This window comes from Tyto alba, unplaced genomic scaffold, assembly GCF_018691265.1.
Source record: "Tyto alba isolate M040663 unplaced genomic scaffold, T.alba_DEE_v4.0 Super-Scaffold_14, whole genome shotgun sequence".
Taxonomy (NCBI): Eukaryota; Metazoa; Chordata; class Aves; order Strigiformes; family Tytonidae; genus Tyto; species Tyto alba.
The window spans coordinates 23,398,476-23,418,053 of NW_024881276.1; the positions used below are offsets into that span (position 1 = coordinate 23,398,476).

Here is a 19,578-nt window from a genome sequence, read left to right on the forward strand (position 1 = left end):
TCTGCCACTGAGACCAGCAGAGTGCTATGCATGCTGGAGGGTAGCACATGATTGAAGGGGATGTTCCCTCTCTTCTGACCCCAGGGACTAGGTCCTCTCTTCTTTTATAGACAGGCAAAATTCAGACTACCATCCATATACCTCAGCCTCTGATAATCAGGAAAACGAAATATTTGGCTCATGGTAACAATTTTATGTCTTCTAACAAGGGGAACAGGGTCCCACTCTCTTTGAGCTGTGCTGCTATGACAGTAATGCGATTGTCACTGCCATGGTATGCTTAACCTTTGCCAAACCAGAGCTGAGGCATTAGCTCAGATCCTCAACTCACATGTCTTAAAAGGCAACATAACCTGTGCTGCCTTCACACTGACAGACCAACACAGTTTGCAGCTCAATAATAATAAGCACATAAATGTGACAAGCCTAAGCCATAAAAATGATTGATGTAAATAGAAAAATAACAAAGAGAAGCTGAAAAATAGCGATGTGGTAGAATTCTGAGGACCGGTGTCTCCATGGCACCAGCAGCCTGATACCCTGACACTAGAAGAAAGGCTACACTTGTCTGTGGTAGAAAGCATCTCCATGCCACGCAATGAAATTCCAGCAAACAGGACAAGGACTGATGGTGTCTGGAAGTGGTAGTGCCACTGCTACCCGGATAATAGTCTGAATTAGATTATGTGAAAAAAGAAGGAATATATAGACGGCCAGCTGCTCAAAGGCTTACTACAACCTTGCTTTTATTGTTCTGCTAAGTTAGAGGTGGGGCATCAGAGGGATTCCTAACATACCACTACTGAGAAATTTTAATATGTTCCACACTGACACATATAAAAAGGAAATAACAGCTGATCATAGTCAGCAGAGACTGCAGCATCTCTCCATATGTATGCACAGAAGTGTGGGCAAAGTGGGGTACTCTTGGCCAGGGAGACTCAGGCACCCAAGATAATTTGACCCAGCTAAACTTTTTTTCTGTCACTGAGCTGAGTTTCAGCGAAAAGGCTTTCAAGTGGGAAGCAAGACAGCAGAAAAATAGTGGTCTGGGCATGGCTACTCACCCCATCCTGAGATACCAGGACGTGGAGAAGGGCAGGGGAGCTGAGAGGCTGCACATTTAACACTGATGAAAAGAAACACATGTTTACACAACCGACAATGATCCGGTGGAACAAGATATCACAGAGGGCAAAAGTTTAGCTGGGCTCAGCAAAAGGACCTGTTCTGTATGGGAGGGTTACAGTCACAAGGGGTTTATTTTAAAAGAGTTTTTGGAAGGGTTATAAACTCTCAGGACTCTGGGAGTTCAATTGATGGTGTTAGAGAAAAATCCTTCACCACAGCCAGTTACCCTGTAGCTGCCTGCCACAGGGTCTCTATGGCTTTCTTTGATGTGGCCGCTTCCAGCCACGCTCAAGAGGTGGATTGCTCAAATAACAGAGGGCTGTTGCACAGTCTCATGTAGCCAAACTCTTCTAAAAGTCATAGAGAAAAGTATCTCCTCATACTCAGTAGGACATAAGAGGCAGAAGAATTTGTAGTATTTGTAATACAACCATCTAACATTTATGTTGTAATTATAATGGTAGCATTTGGAGTTAAAAAAAAAAAGTGTATTTTTCTTCTTCTTCCTTCTTCTTTCAGTTAAACAAATAATTCACTAGACTTGTTGCAAAAACAAATGTCTCAGTGGCTTCATGCAGGTTTTGCACTATAGATAGTCAACTCCCTTCAAGGTCCAAGAACAACCTTGAGCACTTCCTAGTGCATCTGGGAGCAGACAAGCCAGGAAGGGGACACAGTCAGTCCCAGGGGAAATTGAGAATGAAGCCAACTCCAGGAGGACTCCTTGTCAAATGAATCACCTCAGGCATCAGTGGGAGCCCCCAAGGAGGTGTCTCGCTTCCTTCACACTTGAGCAAAAGTGATTGCAGTCCTGGCAACTCAAGCAAGCAAGAACATACAGATGTTATCACAAGCCTCCGTGGCACATGAGGGATTGTCCCGGTGGGGCAGATGGCTTTTGCTGAGATCAGCCATGCGTAGGTAGCTACCTGGGGTATTGCTACTGCAAACTGTACGCAAAACTGTCTGTAACAAGCATCCTGCTCTGCAAGGGGGAATCATCAGTGTACATGCAGCTGATCAAAACCAGGTGCTGCATAAACCCAGGAAAAATGCATAGGACACCTTCAGGTAGAGATCTGAGCTTACAAGTAGAGTAATCAGGAGCAGCCCCTAATTATAGCCCTTCACTAAATCAAACTGCATTTCATTTTATAAGCTTGAAACATCTATTCCTTCCACATTTGCTTTTAACTGGAAAATCTTAAAGCGTCTTCTCATAATACCAGTATTGTAAATATGATTTCATTATTGCAGCAAGAGCATGTCAAGGTATATATAAGTAACTTTGGGAACCCTTGATTCAAGCTGGTAATTAATGGCTCACCAAATAATTCTATTTAGGTCGAGGGAATTATTCATGTGTATAACTGCTCACAGATATGAGCAAGGTCTCACAGCCTGAGCAAAAGTAATTCATCATTAGTAATTCAAGAGAAAAAAAAATAAAAATAGACATCCTAAAATGTAGATTTTTTTTTTTTAATGAGGGACAAATAACAGCACTGTAATTATTGCATCCACATTTATTGACCCCACCAGGCAGCTGGGTTGCTTCTATTAGGAAATAGCTTTGCAATAAGGAGGAGATTTGAAGTGAATTTGTCCTCACTGCTGGTTTTAAATAATCATTTGCCTGTCCTTTTCCAATATGCAGAGTTCTCACCTTTCAGCCACTGGGACAGTTACAAAGCTTTAGGAACTGCTAGTAACACTTAGCATATAGGAAAGATTTTTTCATCCTTTAATAGCTGCAGAAACCTTAACAAGTTATTTGTCATGCCATCTGTCCCAGGCAGAAGCAGTAAGATGTGTTATGGGGAGGCTATGGGAGAAATTTGAATGAACTTGAGGGGTAGGATAAGAAATCTGCTTGACAGTCCCACAAGAGTCAGTCCGCATACAATGTCTTCCAAATTCAGATTTGCCACAAGGAATTTACCCCCTCGGCACACACCCTGGGTGAGCCTGCTTTACTGACACTACAGCAGTCAGCTAACACAGTACTGAAATTGGTCTTCACACGGTTCATCTTTGTTACTCTGTTTTTTATTACTGGACCCATTCATTTGAACTTTTATAGCATGAATTCACTCACCTTAATCCCAGCAGGGAGACGGGGCTTTCTTCCTCAGCTGGGCTCTCTCGGGGCAGTGTCCGTTCCCGTGCCTCGCAGTCGCACTACACTGACACTTTATCACTGGGCTCATAACAGTGAAACTCTTCTTTTGTCCCAAAGCCACAGAGAACAGTTATGCTCGTGCCTCTGATGCTGATACACAGAGAAATGATCTGCCAGTAAATGAGGAGAGCCTCCCTTTCTCCTTCAGCAGGCAGTCTGGGGTCCTGCAGCATCCTCCCATGTCAGCTACTGACTGCACAGCCATGCTGCATCGCGCGTCGCGCTGATGGGGTCGGCTACCTACTAAATATACCCCTCGGCGTTGCAGCAAAGGCAAACACCGTGGCTTTCCTCATAGGTTTCAGCCAATCAAAAGTGTGTATTAAATCTGTCCTAACCCATAACCAGTGCTGTCCAGTCCATAGTAAAGCTTCCCAGAAGTTTGGATAAATAATAATGTGCAAATTAAGGGTGCTCCTGCGAAGCATGACACACAAAGCTAGAAATAAATATTGCCTGTTGTTTCAAATTATTCTAAGCACTCCAGCAGATGACTGGCAAGAGAACAGCACGCATAAGTAGTGATAAAAGTAAACAGTCCAGCTTTAAACTAGCAGGCTTGCCTGTGTTCATAAAGCCCTATTGTAATGGGACAAAGAGGGTGCTGGTGATACCAGCACGCTCTCGATGAATTCAGGGCAGAGTCCAGCACGTCCATTCACTCCAAAGCCATGCAGTTAGGACCAGCGCAGAGCTACAGACATGAGCCCGACACGCTCACAGGAATAGATGTTTAACCAAGTTGCTCAGAAGCACACCGGGCTACCTATTTGAGTACATACAGGCATCCTTCAAACAGGAGATACAGTTAAAGATACAAGGATAAGAAGGAGACACAGGTACTAGACCTGCGTCGGTTCCACTTCAACACATTTTAATTTTAAAAATGGTACAAGGAGAGCATGTGTTTGTCAGATAAAGAGATTAAGCACTCGATTTAAGTCCATGTAATACTCAAACCCTGGAGGAATCTCTTATTTGTGTGCTTACCTTTGGGAAATTCACTGCTCCTTCCTCTCCTCGGACTCTTCGGAGAGCTAAAAAGAGGTTCTGTTACTTCCAAATGCTTTTGTTCTTCTGTCCCACTGTCACATGGCTTGCCTTTTATATTTGCAACACACAAAAGTTAGGGCTGTTGTTTAAGAGAGAGAGGGAGAGGGAGAGAGAGGGAATGTCAAATGGAAAAGTGCCATTGCAGTCATATATCAATCAGGGCAGCGGCAGCAGCAGCTCGCTGGCAAATGGGAATTCCACAGAAATGTGAAGCTCTTGTTATCTGAGAAATCACAAAACACCACCAGCCAAGCTCCCCTCTGCAGGGACTTCTTATTATTGGCAAGCCAGGAAATAAAAAGAAATGTAGGCGCTTTTTTTGTTGTTGTTATTGTTTCGGATTTGGAGATACGTACACTGTGGTATATATAAGCCAGTGGAATATAAATCCTCAATCAGATTCCTTCCTAAATAAATGCACAGTCTGCAAGATAAAGCAAACTACTGAGAAACAAGGTAACACAGCTAAGTGAAGAAACTGAAAGTAATGATTTAAAAAATCTCTTATCTGTTTGCACTTGGAAAATATCCATAGAAAAGCTACTTTTTTGCTGGATACTCATTAATCTCCTTTTTTCTATTTTTAAGGCTTTTCTTAGACTTTTTTTTTTAATTGTGATTGATCTCAGATATCCTTAATTCAAGCTGTACTGCTTCACTACAATTGGTCACCTAAATCATCTGACATTCCCTGGTTCTCCAGTTGGGTAAGCAGACAAGCATTTTCTGTATAAATACTTGTCTGCAAATCTGCAATTCTGACACTTCAGATAGCCTGCCCTGAAATTCTGAAATTTCTCTCAAATAAACTCAGAAATTTGCTCACAGAAACAAGCATCGTCTTTTTGCTTTATCCACTTTCCTCTAAAGAACGCCTAGTTCGAAAACAGTTATCCTTCAAACATTTTCTATAGATATTGTGGGTTTATGCAAAAAAAAAAAAAAAAATATCCCTGAGGAGCTGAAGATAAACTCCATCCACTGGAAAACCCCACTTACAACAAGCACATCACAGCTGTGGATGCACCAAACCCTCTTCTCCCCTTCCACAGAGGAGCGCATTTCACTTCCCTTCGGAGTGCCCCCTAGTCGTCCTGCAGTGTTACGGAAAGCACAGACCTTAGCTGGTTAATTAAAAAATAGGCGACATAGTTGGCCATTCACAAGCTGGATCTGTTCAGAGGCACTGGCCAGCAGATGGACGGGGTCCTGTGTCGATTGTGTTTGAACTCTAAAGGAAAGTTGGTATTTGATGGATGATGTTATTAGCTAAATGTCTTATGTGGTATAAGATCAAAGAACAGATGGAAATTATGCCTTAAAAATAGAATAATCTAAAAGTGGAATGGCTTGTAGATGAGTAAGCATCATGGAAACAATAAAGGAGACATTCTTTGGCTTGCTTTGCCACAGAGCCAGGTTTGGCTGGTGGGGTAAACAAATGATCCACTTAGGACCAAGATTCTCAGGATGTGAATTCTGCTGCACATTTTTTCCCTCATATTCAGAGTTTACATTGTTTTGCCTCTTATGTCAACACCAGGTTTCTCTCACCGACTGTATGTGTACCAGCTCTCTACCTCCCTCGTAGATGCCACCGCAGTGACCCAGAGTGGATGACGCAGAGCTCACTAGCATCTTTGCCTCACTGAAACTGCAAGCTGAAATGTCACTGATGCTCTGGCACTACTATTACCTTAAACAGATAGACTACACATAGCAATCTTTCTTAATTTAGCCAACACTTCCTTTTAAAATTAAGGCTATTGGCCCTTTGGTCATTATGCTGTTGGGTTGTCTCTCTTTTTCCCTGGAGAAAAAAAGTGGCTCACATACTCCAGTTGCTTGTACTAAGGACCTGCCATATGCAAGACAAAGGCCTGGCTAATTAGCCCCAGGATTAAATCCTCCAGGGGACAGTAGATATAGATATCCTACTCATTGTCCTTATTGGAAATGATGCTTAAGTTTTTAACTGGTGCACCTTAGGTTTCTTATCTTTGCATCATCTACAGGTGACAATATCTGTATTAATTGTTTGTTGGGTGCTAAGCATACTTCAAATACTCAAAAATTACCAATAATACCTCAAACTAATATTTTTGAGAAGTAGTGCTCAACAGTTTGCTACAAATTCCTAATACAGGAAAATCTGCATATATTGGACTACAAATTTTTCAAAAAATTAAAAGTGGCTTTCAGTTTTTTATCTTCAGCTTCAAGACCATGTTTGGCAGTAGGTGGAAGTTAATTGGCAATTAATTGGCCTCACAAGATGGTGACTTAAAAACTGACATTCTCATTTGCAGCCTTCTGAATGAACTTACACATGATCACAAACACAAAAGTAGAAACATCCAATGTAGTTTCCCCCCACACCTCAAGAACACTATGGCCCATAACTTTTTCATAGCTGTTCATAAATCTTCAGCCTCTCTCAACCACTGTGACTTAATCCAACCCTTAAAACCAGTCATTTTCATGAAACATACAAAACCAGAAAGCACGGGATCTCAGAGCTCAATTTTCAAAGATGATTAGACATCTGAAATGACCTCAGATATTAGATAAGATTTCTGGAAGGTCTAAGGTATCCTGCTCCCATCAGTTTTGATCTGAGTTCCCTTCAGAGGGAGTTTATTTCACTTAACAGCAGTTGCCTGAAAACTAAGTTTAGGCTCTCCCAGCAGCAAAAGGAGAGTTTCCATCCCAAATTACTTTCCGTTCAGGCCAGTTTCAGGTCAGCATCAATAACAGATTTTCTCTCTGTGAAAAAAAGAAGATATTCTGCTGACTCAGATGGACCAAATATCTATTTTTTTTTTTTAATAGATAAAAGTAGGTGAGATAAATGCCTCTTTCAAGGACTCAGGCTGTAATTTTAAAGAAATGGAGATCCACCTCTGCATGGAGTTCTACCAACCTCCCCAGTTCCATCCCCATGAAATGCATTACAGTCCTGCAGCCCTAATTTGCAGGTCTCCTTATTCCAGCACTGTAGGACCTAAAAAACTCATGTTTGTCCTTGGGAAAGAGTTGTACTGCCATTACCTGCAATTCAGTGAGATCGAATCGTTTGCCCTTTTGGCATCATCGAGCACCGTGTTGCTTCCTCTAAGGAGCAGAATAACAATTCTCCAACATGCACATGTTGTGAAATGCATTCAGACTTCTGCTGTAAAGTCAATCTTTTGTTTTCATCTGCAGGATTTTCCAGCGCTACCATTTTGTATTCTTTCCCAGGCAATTTTTATATTCTGAGATAGTGGATAACAGACCTCCGTATCATCAAATGTGCTGTCAGAACAGGCACTGCTTTCATCTGTGCTGTCTGTGCCTGTGAAGACCATGAGTGGAGTATACAAGCAAGGACAATTTTTAAGTGTAGATATATACTCATGCACAGACATAAACACACACACTATTGCTGCAAGAAGTTAGAGGGAGTAGGATGTACATGTGTGTGTTTCAGGGAAGGACAATGTTTTGTTCCATTATTGGATTGATAAATGGTGGTTTGTATTTGGGGCTTGGCTCTCGATATTGTTTTCATAGTTGGGACTCTAGGAGGAACTAAAGTCTTGTAATGATAGCCTACGGTAACAAGCAACATAATGGTTATATAATGAATATATACTTTGTGCTGAAAAGGGGTACCCAGAATTCTTAGAGGAAGTATTTTCTATGATTTTAATAATCAAAATAAGCATTACATAAACAATATTCCAAATAAATAAAATTACATACCCACATACATCAGTGCAGGAGCAGGTAGCACACAAGTCTGTTTAGGCAGTCAGTGTTTAGTCTCTTCTTCCTCCCCATTGTGCATTATCTCAGATTCATTTTGTAAGGAAATTTAAATACTTAAACACATATATTCTTCTGTAGCCTAAATGGGCCTCTTCTTTCAATGTTTATATGTATCCATGAATGTGTGTTGTTAAGACAGTATCTGGAAATGTTTATTTAGTGCCTTACACAAATGCCTTTATTACAGCAAGACACCCTTTATCTAGGAAATAAGACTGCTATGGAGAAGACTGTGAAAACTGGGTCTGAACTATTCACTTACTCATTTTATGACAGAATTCAGAAAGACATATTGCCTGTGGACTATACTTGGACTTTAGATTGACTTGAAAATATGGTTGCAGCAGGACCAGAAGTTGATGTCCCCCCAAGCTCCTTCATCAAGAAGGGGTAGTTGGTCAGGTAGGGCTCCCCTGCGGTGTGCTGCCTAAAGGCACAAATGATGTTGGAATATCAGTGCTGAAAAAAGACAAGCTGAAGAGCCTGACAAGAGTGACTAGTTCAGATTTAGTCATCCAACTATCGGACGCCATGGTTAAGGCAGATAAATTCCACCTTTAACGTTGTTTCAAATTATCTTATAAGCATATGAGGTAGACACATAACATAACAGATATCTGTAGTTGTACATAGGTCAATGCTATATATGTTGCTTTTTTGCCAAGGTTGCAGGGAAGTTTTTGTGTCAAGCAGTGTGGGATAATCACACTCGATGTGCAATGTGAAAATTGCAATGTATTTCTTCCATCTAATAAAGGTAGAGTGTCTCTGTGAAGACTTGTAGTCTGTCAAATGCTTATCCAGGTATCAAAGAACAGTCATGATGTGTCCGACAGGATCCCCCAAACCACATCTAAAAGCAAGCTGTATTAACAACAGTCTCTTATAGGAAGGAGTTACAGTCATGCCCCCCAGGTTTCTGATGTGGAGTTTGAGACCTTGGGATACAACTTAGATGTGGTGTCTCTGACAATTTCCCCCATGCTTCTCCAGAATTTGCATCTCCACCTCCCCATGTGGGTGATATATGGTGCACCTTAGGCATCAAAGCTGGTCTCTCTACGCCACTATCCTGAACCACAAACATAACATTTCTGCTGTTTCCTGTCACGCATTTTCCTCAAGAAGTCAGAATTTGTCAGTTCCAAGCAGCATCCACTGGCAGTTTTGCCTGAGTAAAAACTGTGGATTAACGTTTCTAAATGTGGTTTAAAGTAGCTTCCCTCATCAGGGGTCAGATCCTGAGGGCTTACTTGTAGCTTGCATGTCATTGAGGGTCAAACTGTAGCTTCATTTCCAGGACAGTTTGCACAGAGAGAGAAAACAATAAGGTGTCAGGAGTATCTCCACTTAACTGATAAGGGCATCTTTACCTTCCTCAGTATAATATCAGGTTAGGACTGTGATTTGAACAACATTTCCGTAATGACAAAAACCTTCCCATAAACTCACTTAGAGTAACAAAACTGACCTGGCAAGATACAGCCAGATACCAATAATGGCAGCTTTATTTTGTTGCAGTCTCCTGCCAATACTCACATGATGTGATTTTCTTCCAGTAAAAATGTAATAAACAAAGTGGAGGAGACATTTTTCAGTGCTATTTACTATGAAAAATTAAATCCAATTAATTTGTCTACCACCCAGGTTTGTGTGGCCACTCCCTGTGAAAAACCTCATGTTTAAAAACGAAACATTAAATGAAAGTCAGTCTCATCTAGACAATTTGGGTTAAAACTGCAGGCCATCTTGCTGTATGTGAAGTTGCTGAGAAGAAATGTTATTTAGAGCAGGAAATTGGTGATTCATAATTGACATTAACTCTAGTTGCCCTCCAATGTGCATGCTGTACTTCATGTGAAATTATTATAAGCAAAGAAAGGCCATTCCCTTGAGCAAGTTCAAGTTAATGTTTAGGAAAACATTTAAGTTATTATTAGGACAAGAGTCATTACGGTGTAATGGTCAGATGCTCAGACTGCACTTTCAGCTGCAAAACCTGTGCATTTTAATACCTCTTTGCAGGTAGCTCTTCAGACATATGGTCATTTTGGCCAATTCACTGAAATCCCGGCTTCACAAAAGTCCCCAGTCAAAACTCCCACCTACTAAACAGAGCTAGAAACAAATCCTTTTTTTGACGCTCCCTATGGGCAGCTTTCTAACTTCACCAAAATCCATGCTAGGCTCTAGTTTTACAAACATGCAAGTCCCTTTGAACTCAGATGAACTCCTGGAGCCCGGGCAGTTTGTGGGAGCAGAGCCACAAAGACCTGTCCGCACACAGCTGCATGCAGACCCCCACTTAGAGGCAATATACATCTATACTGGCAGATGTCAGAATTGAGGAAAGCAGCTTGCTGCAATTCGGACTGCAGAAGGAGACAGCCAGGGGCCAGATCCTTGACTAATGAGAGCCAGCAATGCTCTGTGGCTTTTGTTGCAATCTGTGACCTTGAACTAGGTGCAAAATTGGTGCCACCACTGCCTGGTCCTTCACAGCTGGATGCTCTGCCTTCTGGTCTCCACAGCAGAGATGAAGTTCACTAAACTTCCTTAGCGTACTTCAGTTTATTCAGTCCAGATGAATATGTGAACAAAAGTATTCCACCATACTATAAGCCTAGAATATAGAATCAAATAGATCTTGTTATGGATTTTGATGTAAGTCGGGTTTTGGCATCTCATGCAATTTTTCAATTTTTTTTTTTAAAAAAAAAGGAAGAACATGATCTGATCTAGAATATGCCTCAAGCTGCAAGTATGAATCAGAGGTAAACTTCAGGTACAGAAGGTGAGTAAAGACTCTTATGATCATAAATTTAAGCACCTTTGAACTTGAGAAAAGCACTTCAAACCACTGTCTCATTGCTATCTTTAGAAAGGAGTGATTTGGATTCCTCTTTACAAGGACAGATGCTCTGCAGGCCCAATGCTGTGCGTGACTGAGGACCCCATAAGGAAATCCAGCCACTCCCCACGGCTGGTCAAGTTCCTGGGGCCCTGTTGATTGTAGAAGGATGCTCAGGGCACAGAGGGGTGACAGGTCACAGAAAGTCAAAGGATTCACAGTCCTCCATGGCCTCAGCTTTGGCTGTGATGAGCAAGACAATGGAGGGAGTTTTTGAGTAGCAAAGGACAGCAGTGCACGGCCTCGAGAGCAAAACAAACTAAGAAAACATTCTTTGCGTAAGACCAGAGGTGGCAAAAGACCTGACATAGCTGAAACATACTGGAGCTGGAGAGGACACCAGAAGCGGGTATAAACTGTGATGTACTGAGGGTGAGCACAGTAAGGGTAAGAGAGGTTGCCAGCAAAAGGCAGGAGAGGCAAGAGAAGGAGCCATTCCTTCACGTTTTCAAATAATCTTCAGTTCTGCCAGGCAACCATTGTAGAAGTTTGAGTCTTGTACTTCAGCTAAAAGCTAGAAAGATAAATAAGAGGTTTTCAGATAGAAGGTACAAAAATTAAAGTTTGCCCTCACATGGCAGAACCAAAGCTACAGCTTCAGGAGTGGACCCTGGCAAATGCTGACTGGGGCAGAGCCTGGAGTCTACTGCAGGAAGCAGAATTAACTCGGAGAAAGGAATTAGGATTTGCCAGGTAAAGGAAGTCAACTAGAACAGACTGAGGCTGATGAAAGGATGGGCAGAGACTCTGCAAAGAGCCCTGAGATGGAAGGGCAAGCCAAGTCTACTGTGCTGGGAGACACTGAAAGGCCACATATGATGCACGTGCCTTGGCAAGCCATAGCTATGTCCAACATTTGGAAAAAGATTCAAGAATCAGAATCGCAACAGGTTAACTTGACTGAGAGAGAGTCAACGTGACCCTCAGCATGAGTGAGCAGGATGGTGACAGCACCATTGGAGGGAAGGGACTTATTCACAGGAGACATGAAAAATGTTGTGGCACAAGATAAAAGGACAACCATCCTATAGGCAAATGTCAATAATCAATTTTCAGCTGGACAGAGCTGCACAAGCTGATAAGGTGTCTGACAGGGTTATGAGCACAGAAAGAAAAACTACAGGCAGAATAAGGTAAGAAAAGAAAGGGCTCAGAATGGCTTTTCCCCACTGAAGGAGATAAAGGCATGTGCAAATGAAAGAGAGAGTTCATAATAGTGTCAGAGATTTTTAAAATGTCACATCCTTTCTCTCAGCCCCCAGGGTGAATGCACTGGAGTCAAAACAATAGTGGAAAAGGCTGAGAGACTTCAGAGAATAGACATGATCTCTGCAAACTGCAGAACAGAGCACAAAAGCACCTCACCCTCTCCATCCCCACCCCAAGGGGGTGGCTGGAGCCTTTCAGCCCCAGCCTGGGGAGAGGGCTGCAACGGCACTGCTCTGGGAATCAGTGGTCCAGGGAGGAACAACCCTGGAGGGACTCCACGTCCATCCACAGAAGGAAATGTCACTTCCTTAATGAATAAGGAAAATTAAGTCTGCATGTTAACAGAGCATGTTTTCTCCTCCTCCCAGAGGGGAATGGATTTTAGGAGATGGTTGATACCACACAGTACACCTGACACACCAGGCAACGCTCTCGAGCAGGAGCCAGTATTGAAACAGAGTGTGTATTCAGCACCCTCATTTCAGTGATGTCCTTGCCTCAAAGAGACCTCTCAAGAAAATCCACCTTTTGACTGCATAAAGCCTTCTGGTCTCCATACACAATCTTGTTGTCTAAAGGGAAGAAAACCTACAGACCTGAGCTCGAGAAATGGCCCAGCCTCCTGGGGCTACAGCAGAGCTAACGACTGCCAACTCAATGCAACAGAAATCACATGCCTGTCAGGGGGAAGAGCACAGCGAGGGTGCAGGCAGGTCCAAGTAGGGCCGAAATCGTTGCAGATACATCTGTCCCAACAGACAAGGAAAGAATGCAAAGTATCCTTGTGATGGTGACCCATATGGGGAACCTACCCACAACACCAGCAAGGTGACAAGGCTCATGGGCAGCTCTAGACAGTGCTCACAGTGTGTATATTTTACTAAAGACTGTGAAGGAGGAAGAGACCTCTAAAGAATCCTTGACCTTCCACCACTGTGAGAGTAAGCTTAAAACTGAATTTCTCACAGACACCTCCAAGCAGAGGATGAGTGAGTCCCCTGCCTGGAGACCAGCATTTTGTACACAAGGAAACTGTCCACAACCCTGCAAGCAAAGGAAAAGTCAGATCTAGATGCCATCTTACAGAGCATGGACTGTGATTGCCAAAGCCGCTGCCCAGGCTCTTGCCCCACTGTTAAAGCTGTTGGCCAGGATGAAGGGACTGGGTTTTCCCACTACCTAGTAAGCATTAAAGCGAAAATTTTCAGTCCTAAAATAAGTTTTTGAAGGTTGATGGACACAGGGAGGGCAGTAAGGGTCTAAGCATGTTGCTAAGTAGAAGAGGATGATGCAGCAAGCTCAGGTGTGGTTTTCTGCTGGTCCACACTGCATAAGTGTTATCCCACTCCTTGGCTCTCTTCTGGGTCACTCCAGATGGCTGTCTCCAAGACAAACCTCACAGGGATGGAAACAGGACTTACCGACATTGCTGAGTCTATGGCCTTGAGGCTGGGACTCAGATACAGTAATTGAAAACCCTTGGAAAATAAGTGGAAAGATTTGGCATTTGTCACAGACTTTGTACCTGATGTAAGAATACCTGACAAGAGCACAACCTCATGGGGACAAGTCAGACCCTGAGGCATGGGTTTGGAAATGCAACCCGCCATCTTTGTAAGCCCCTACACAGTTTGTCCCATTGCAGCAGTCTGAGGCTGAGCTCCAGAGCTTGGGACAGCCAGTGGGTTTGCTGCTTCCTAACAGCACCAGTGCAGACATCTTAGGCAAAGCCAGCATCTTCACTTGACAATAAAAATCTCTTCAGAAGCTCAGCAAGCACCACTAATAAGTACATTGTCTATATGGCTCTAACTTCTGTGTTGTTGATTCCTCCTAGTTACATTTAGTGTTTAACCTGGTAGGAAAGAAACAGGAAACTTGTTTGGGATGCTCTTCTAAGATCTTGATGGAATTATGGTTGTGAGTTGCATATTTCCTTGCTGGGCTATGCCAATCACTTACAACCCAGACACTGCATGAACAAATAAATGAACGAATTAAGATATTAATTACATAGATCTTTGTCAAGTTCCCTGGTTTCCAAGCTGCATAGACTTGACTGTGACTGCCAACAGCTCTGCACTGTGGACTGGCTTAGTCAAAACTGGTCCAAAAATCATAAAAGCTCTGGTTATTCACTCCCTCCTCAACCATGCCTTCACAGTTCCCTTGGCTGCACTGAGACCCTGGGTAGCTACAGCCTCTGTAAGATTAGGTTGGGGTTTCAATCTTCTACTGGCCTGTAACATCTATTTGCAATAACTGTAAGAGATGATTTGGAACTGGAGTGCCTCATCCTGTTAAGCTTACACCTTCAATTTCAAAAGACCGCTCTGGAAAGTAAAGTGGCAAGACTGTAGCGCTAGTTTGCAAAATGGGAGGACTTATATTAATTCCGTCAATGAGACTCCTGAATTTACCCAGCACTAAATTTACCCTTCCAGTTATACAGTGATAGTATCTAATTTGTATTTTCAATACTTGCTGATCTAATAAATTCAATTAATGGGATGGTGCAGTCATATTGTTTCAATGCTTAAAACATAGTACTGTAGGGTACTGATTTCTCATGGTAAGTTTGGGAAGGAATCATGTCTGTGCTTTAGGCTTTCTAAAAAACTTCCAGAGTTTGGATACATGGCACTTACAGTTTATTGTACTGTAACATTGTACCCAACAGAGAAAAGGAGTGGTCAGCCTGTAGGAACTGTTGTCATTTTGTTATTCTGTTGCTGTTCTGGCTTAAAACAGGCAGCCTTCAAAATTACTTATCAAAAGAGAGATACATTCATAACCAGCAAGACCGATCATTTTAGTGATGCTGAACCGTGTACAACACAGTTTGACATAGATGCAGTAGCAGAGTGTTAGTGCAATGAAGGTGCTGTGAACTGTGCATGCCAGAAGTGCACCTCAGCCCTTGCTACCACTGCTGCACTCCCTGTGCGTGCCTGAGCTGACCGGCCCTGTATTCGTCATCTGCAAATTGTCATGCCAACTGACCCTTCTGATGTGTCACAGGTGTGAGTTAAAGCTCTAGGGCCACACTGGAAGTAGATCAAGCCCATTCAACTACCTGGAGGACTAGGAGCTGTAGTGTAGACAAGACACCGGCATTTTTGGTACTATGTCTTCTAAATCTGCTTAAAGCACAGTTAGATAACATAGCAAGAGAAATAACCATCCTCCTTTCTTCATCCAAATCTCTCCTCCATTGACACCAGGGTGAATTTCAGCTTCCATATCTCCCACAGGAGTGAAAAGTCATGGTGACAATCCACTCAGAAAGTGCTGTAGTGCCAGAGCCCTTGGGCAAGAGGGATTGTCCTGGTTGGGGCTGGCCTAGAGCTCCCGTCGGTCTGGCAGCGGGAGGAGCTGCAGCCCCCTGAGACCCCAGGGGCTCCCCAGGTCCCAGTGCCCTCACCTGTGTGCGGGGGCGGGGGGAGCACAGCTGGAGGGCTGGGCCCTGATTGGCCAATAGCCCGTGTCACGTGACATTGTGCTTACTATATAAAGGCAGGAGTGGGCCAGGAGGGGCTCTCACTTCTGGGGGTGTGGCTGCAGCATCTTTGTGTTTGGGATTGCCAGGTGGGAGCAGGTGGGTGTTAGTTGGCATGTGGTGAGCAGCTGTATTGTACATTACCTGTTGATACTGCTGTCAGCGTGTTGTTCTGTTACTGTTATTAAACTGTTTTTATCTCCACCCGTGAGTCTCCCTTTGCCCCTCCGATTCCCTCCCCATTCCCAAGTGGGGGGAGGGTGGGTGAGCTACTGCGTGGTGTTTAGCTGCTGACCAGGCTCAAACCACAACAGGGATTTACCACCACAGCAGGGCAATACGGACACCAGACCCAGCTATGGAGGGCTACAAACCGCAAGGTTGCAGCCAGGAGCAGTTGTCCCCACAAGCTTGGATGCTCCTCACCACCAGTGTCCACTGCTGGACACTGTTGGGGATGGGGTCCTGGCTGGGTGGACCTCTGCCTGGTGTCACACAGCCACATTCAGTGTTCTACGATTGATGTAGTAAGATAGAGAATGATACAGCATGGCACAATAGTTTACTGAATTAAATGAATCAAATGAAGTCCAAATGAAATGGCTTTGCTTCTTCAGAACAGAACTCCTCAAAATTATTAAAATCAAACCTTCTGATAAAGAAAAGCAATATCATGGCTTGTTGATTTTGTTTGTCTGGGGATTTGGGTTGTGGTTTTTTTGTGAGATTGCAACATTTTCACAGAACGTTTTGTTTGTGTTTATGCTGTACTTTCCTGAAGAAAATGATGCTGTTAGAAAATACAAATTATTTCTTCTGGAATTCTGTAATAGTAAAATTACAATTCAGATTCTCTGCAGTTGTTAGTCAAATCCATTTATTTCAATGGCCTAGTCTACAGAGCTCAAGAGGCCAGCTCTATCCAGTTTGTAGCGAATTGAAGAACATCTTTGTTCAGCACAGCAGTCTCAGGATGCTTGTAATACTCAAGCATTAATGTCTCTATATAAGCAGTTTCTTTAATTACCACTGCCAATTCTGATTTCTCCAGGTGAAGGCAGCCACCTTGCTAAAATACTGAAATCATTTATCATCTGTCATGAAGGAGAGAGTTTGTTGGCATCCTCCTGTGCAAGGACACATGCTTTGATCCCACAGTATTCCATTTATGATATAGTAAGACAAAGCACCACCTGCTATGAAGTTTGAAAGACTACATAAAATTTAATTCATGTACATTACCATCTGACATAGAAGTATCACAAAAGAGAGCAAGAAGCAAAAACATTTGTAAATTGTGTGGCAGACACAAATATATCTAATTTATGACAGAGAGCTAATAAGATAGTTTCTCTTCCAAAACAAAAAACTCCTCAAAGGAGCTGTCCAGTGACTTCACTCATATGTCCTTAAATGAAGATTGTCTGCAGTCAACAAGTCAACACAATGCTACCAAATCAAATATACAAAGATTGAGAGGATCTAATAAACCTGTCTAGTAAATTTTATGTGCACAAAGGACCAGAAATCTAAAAATAAGAATTAACCCTGCCAGTCAACACCTAATTAATTTGCAGACCTTCAGCCAGTAGAACTACATTGGCAGGGATATCCCACCACCCTCCCAGATGCACAGGAATGGACAGAAGCATCATCTGGAGACACATGCTCTACTGCTCACTAACACGTCACCATGTCCAAGTCCCTCTGATGCTCCAAAGCTGCCATCCAACTGGTGGTGGGACCCAAAAGCAAACCAAAATCCTGCTGTTCATTAGCAGTTTCTAGATGGGCAGGGGCCATCTTAAAAAAGGGGCAAAGAAATAAAAGGTAGTTGGTGCCAGAGAAAGCCCATGAAATGGGCTTGGGTTTTGGGACTGTGGTGACAGGGACATGGTCAGTCCCAGCACTGCTTTGCAGCCACTACACTATGTTGGTCAGGGTACAAGCCCTCATGGCACCCAGAGCATCAGGATCCTGCACTTCCACACCTTTATAAACACAGTACTTTTATATGGCAGTGTTTTTCAGTCACAGACCAAAGACATATTAATTGCAATGAGTTGGGATATTCCCTTGTCATCCCTGCTGTGTCCCTCACATTGTTTGGCTTTATATCTAGGGTTAGGGGGTGAAGGTCCCTGATAAGTAATAAATCCCTTCTTGGTGTCATGCATGCTGCAACACCCAAAGGTAAGACACAGCAGGGGCTCATGAATCTCATTTGAAAGTTTTCACTCTTGTCTTCAACTCACACAAAGACAAGGGGATGAAAAACCCCTTCAGCCCTTGTGTGGAGAAGTCTGGCTGAAGAACAGTCTGGCATCAGGCCTCACCTGTATGAAGAAGTGGGGGTCTGGCAGAGTCTGTTGGGAGCATTGCTCCCCAAAACTTACCTCCCGGTTTCAGTCTTTGCACCCGGTGCCCTCCCCAGGGACACGCAGTGGGGCACTGCCACCCGCAAAGTGATGGAGCAATTCTGGCATCTGGGAACTGAAACCATGTGTGAGAAAGGAAAACACAAGATGGTGGTTGAGGAAGCCCTGACGTGTTAGGCAGCAATGGGCTTTCTCAGGAGAACACGTGTCCCACAGCCCAGGAAGGGAGGTGAGAAAAGGGCTTATGCCACCTCCCAGTGTGCTCATGGGATGCCCACACTGCCCAGACACCCACCGGGCTCCAAACACCAGGGAGCAGAAAGTGACTGCCTTCAGGAGGCTGTGGGATCTTGCCATTTTGAAACAGCAAGTCACTGATATATATATATATATAGGTCTGGATAGGTGGGTGCAGAGTTGGAAGTTTTCAGGAATCATTGCGTGACTTTTTTTTTAACTTGGTCCATTGGTGCTACCATACTATTTCTTTTTCCAAAACAAGATAGAGGCTTTAGATTGAATACAGAGATAGCATAACTATTTTTTTTTCCCCTCCTTTGCAGCGTAACTGCAAAGGCTATACACACAGATCAATGTACATTTCTCATTTAGATTCAAGTACAGTGTCAGTAACTATTAGCAAGGGTTGCTCAACCCTGCAAAGTACTTTTTTTCTTGTTTGATTTCCAAATGAAGACTATGTTTCAGTCCCTTTTTTGATGGGAAAACCAACCTATTTATTGCTCTTTTCTCATTTTTGTTTCTTCCCTTAATAGTGAACCCCAGCCTTAATGCAAGCATTTCAAAGAAAGCCAAAGTGATTTTTTCATGTTAAGAATTTGCTCAGACACTAAACATGTTTAAATGTCATCTTCCATTTTCTGTTATACCCTTATAAATTAAGTTATCCAAATACTGTCCTGCAAATTTACTCTCAAGAAAAAAAAATCCAAGCTGGTGTATTCCCTTTGCCCCATTTCTTGCTTTCTATTAATGTTTGAAATTTGTTGTTAGAACTTCCTGGAACAGGAACAAAAATGATTCAACTTATTTCTGGGTTGGAGAGAAAAGTGTTTTGTGGGAAAAGGGCAGGGAGATACGAAGAACAAACAAGGGAAAATAGGCTTGTATTTACTGAATATCTAACTTTCAAGTGTCCAAACTATAACTGGTATTGCCTGCCGAGCCCAACATTTCTACATTTTCTTTTGACATTTGAAGATTAAGTAAATCATGTTTATGTGCGATAGTACCAGCAGACACTTGACTCCGGTCTCTCCCCAGCTCTTCAGGACTTGTCGCCAAAGTGATACCATGGAAACAGCATCGCGGAAATGGCAGGGAATATGTGCTCGTACAGGAGACCACCGCTATTAACTAAGCTCACGATTTAAGGGAGCAT

General features: G+C 43.0%; 1 protein-coding gene across 6 annotated transcripts in view; it reads right to left on the reverse strand.

Annotated features, from left to right (window-relative positions):
- The window catches only part of LOC104361183 (norrin cystine knot growth factor NDP), a 38,743-nt gene extending 34,170 nt beyond the window's left edge, over window positions 1-4,573 (reverse strand). For 2 of the 6 annotated variants that reach the window (XR_004407276.2, XR_004407275.2), the window contains exon 1: window positions 4,304-4,573. The gene's annotated coding sequence lies outside the window, so the exon portion shown is untranslated. Of the gene's footprint in view, window positions 1-3,229; window positions 3,543-4,303 lie in introns of those variants that run through there. The other 4 variants (XR_004407273.2, XM_032994462.2, XR_006164944.1 and 1 more) reach the window with 3 other exon arrangements.
- Window positions 4,574-19,578: the final 15,005 nt, after the last annotated feature.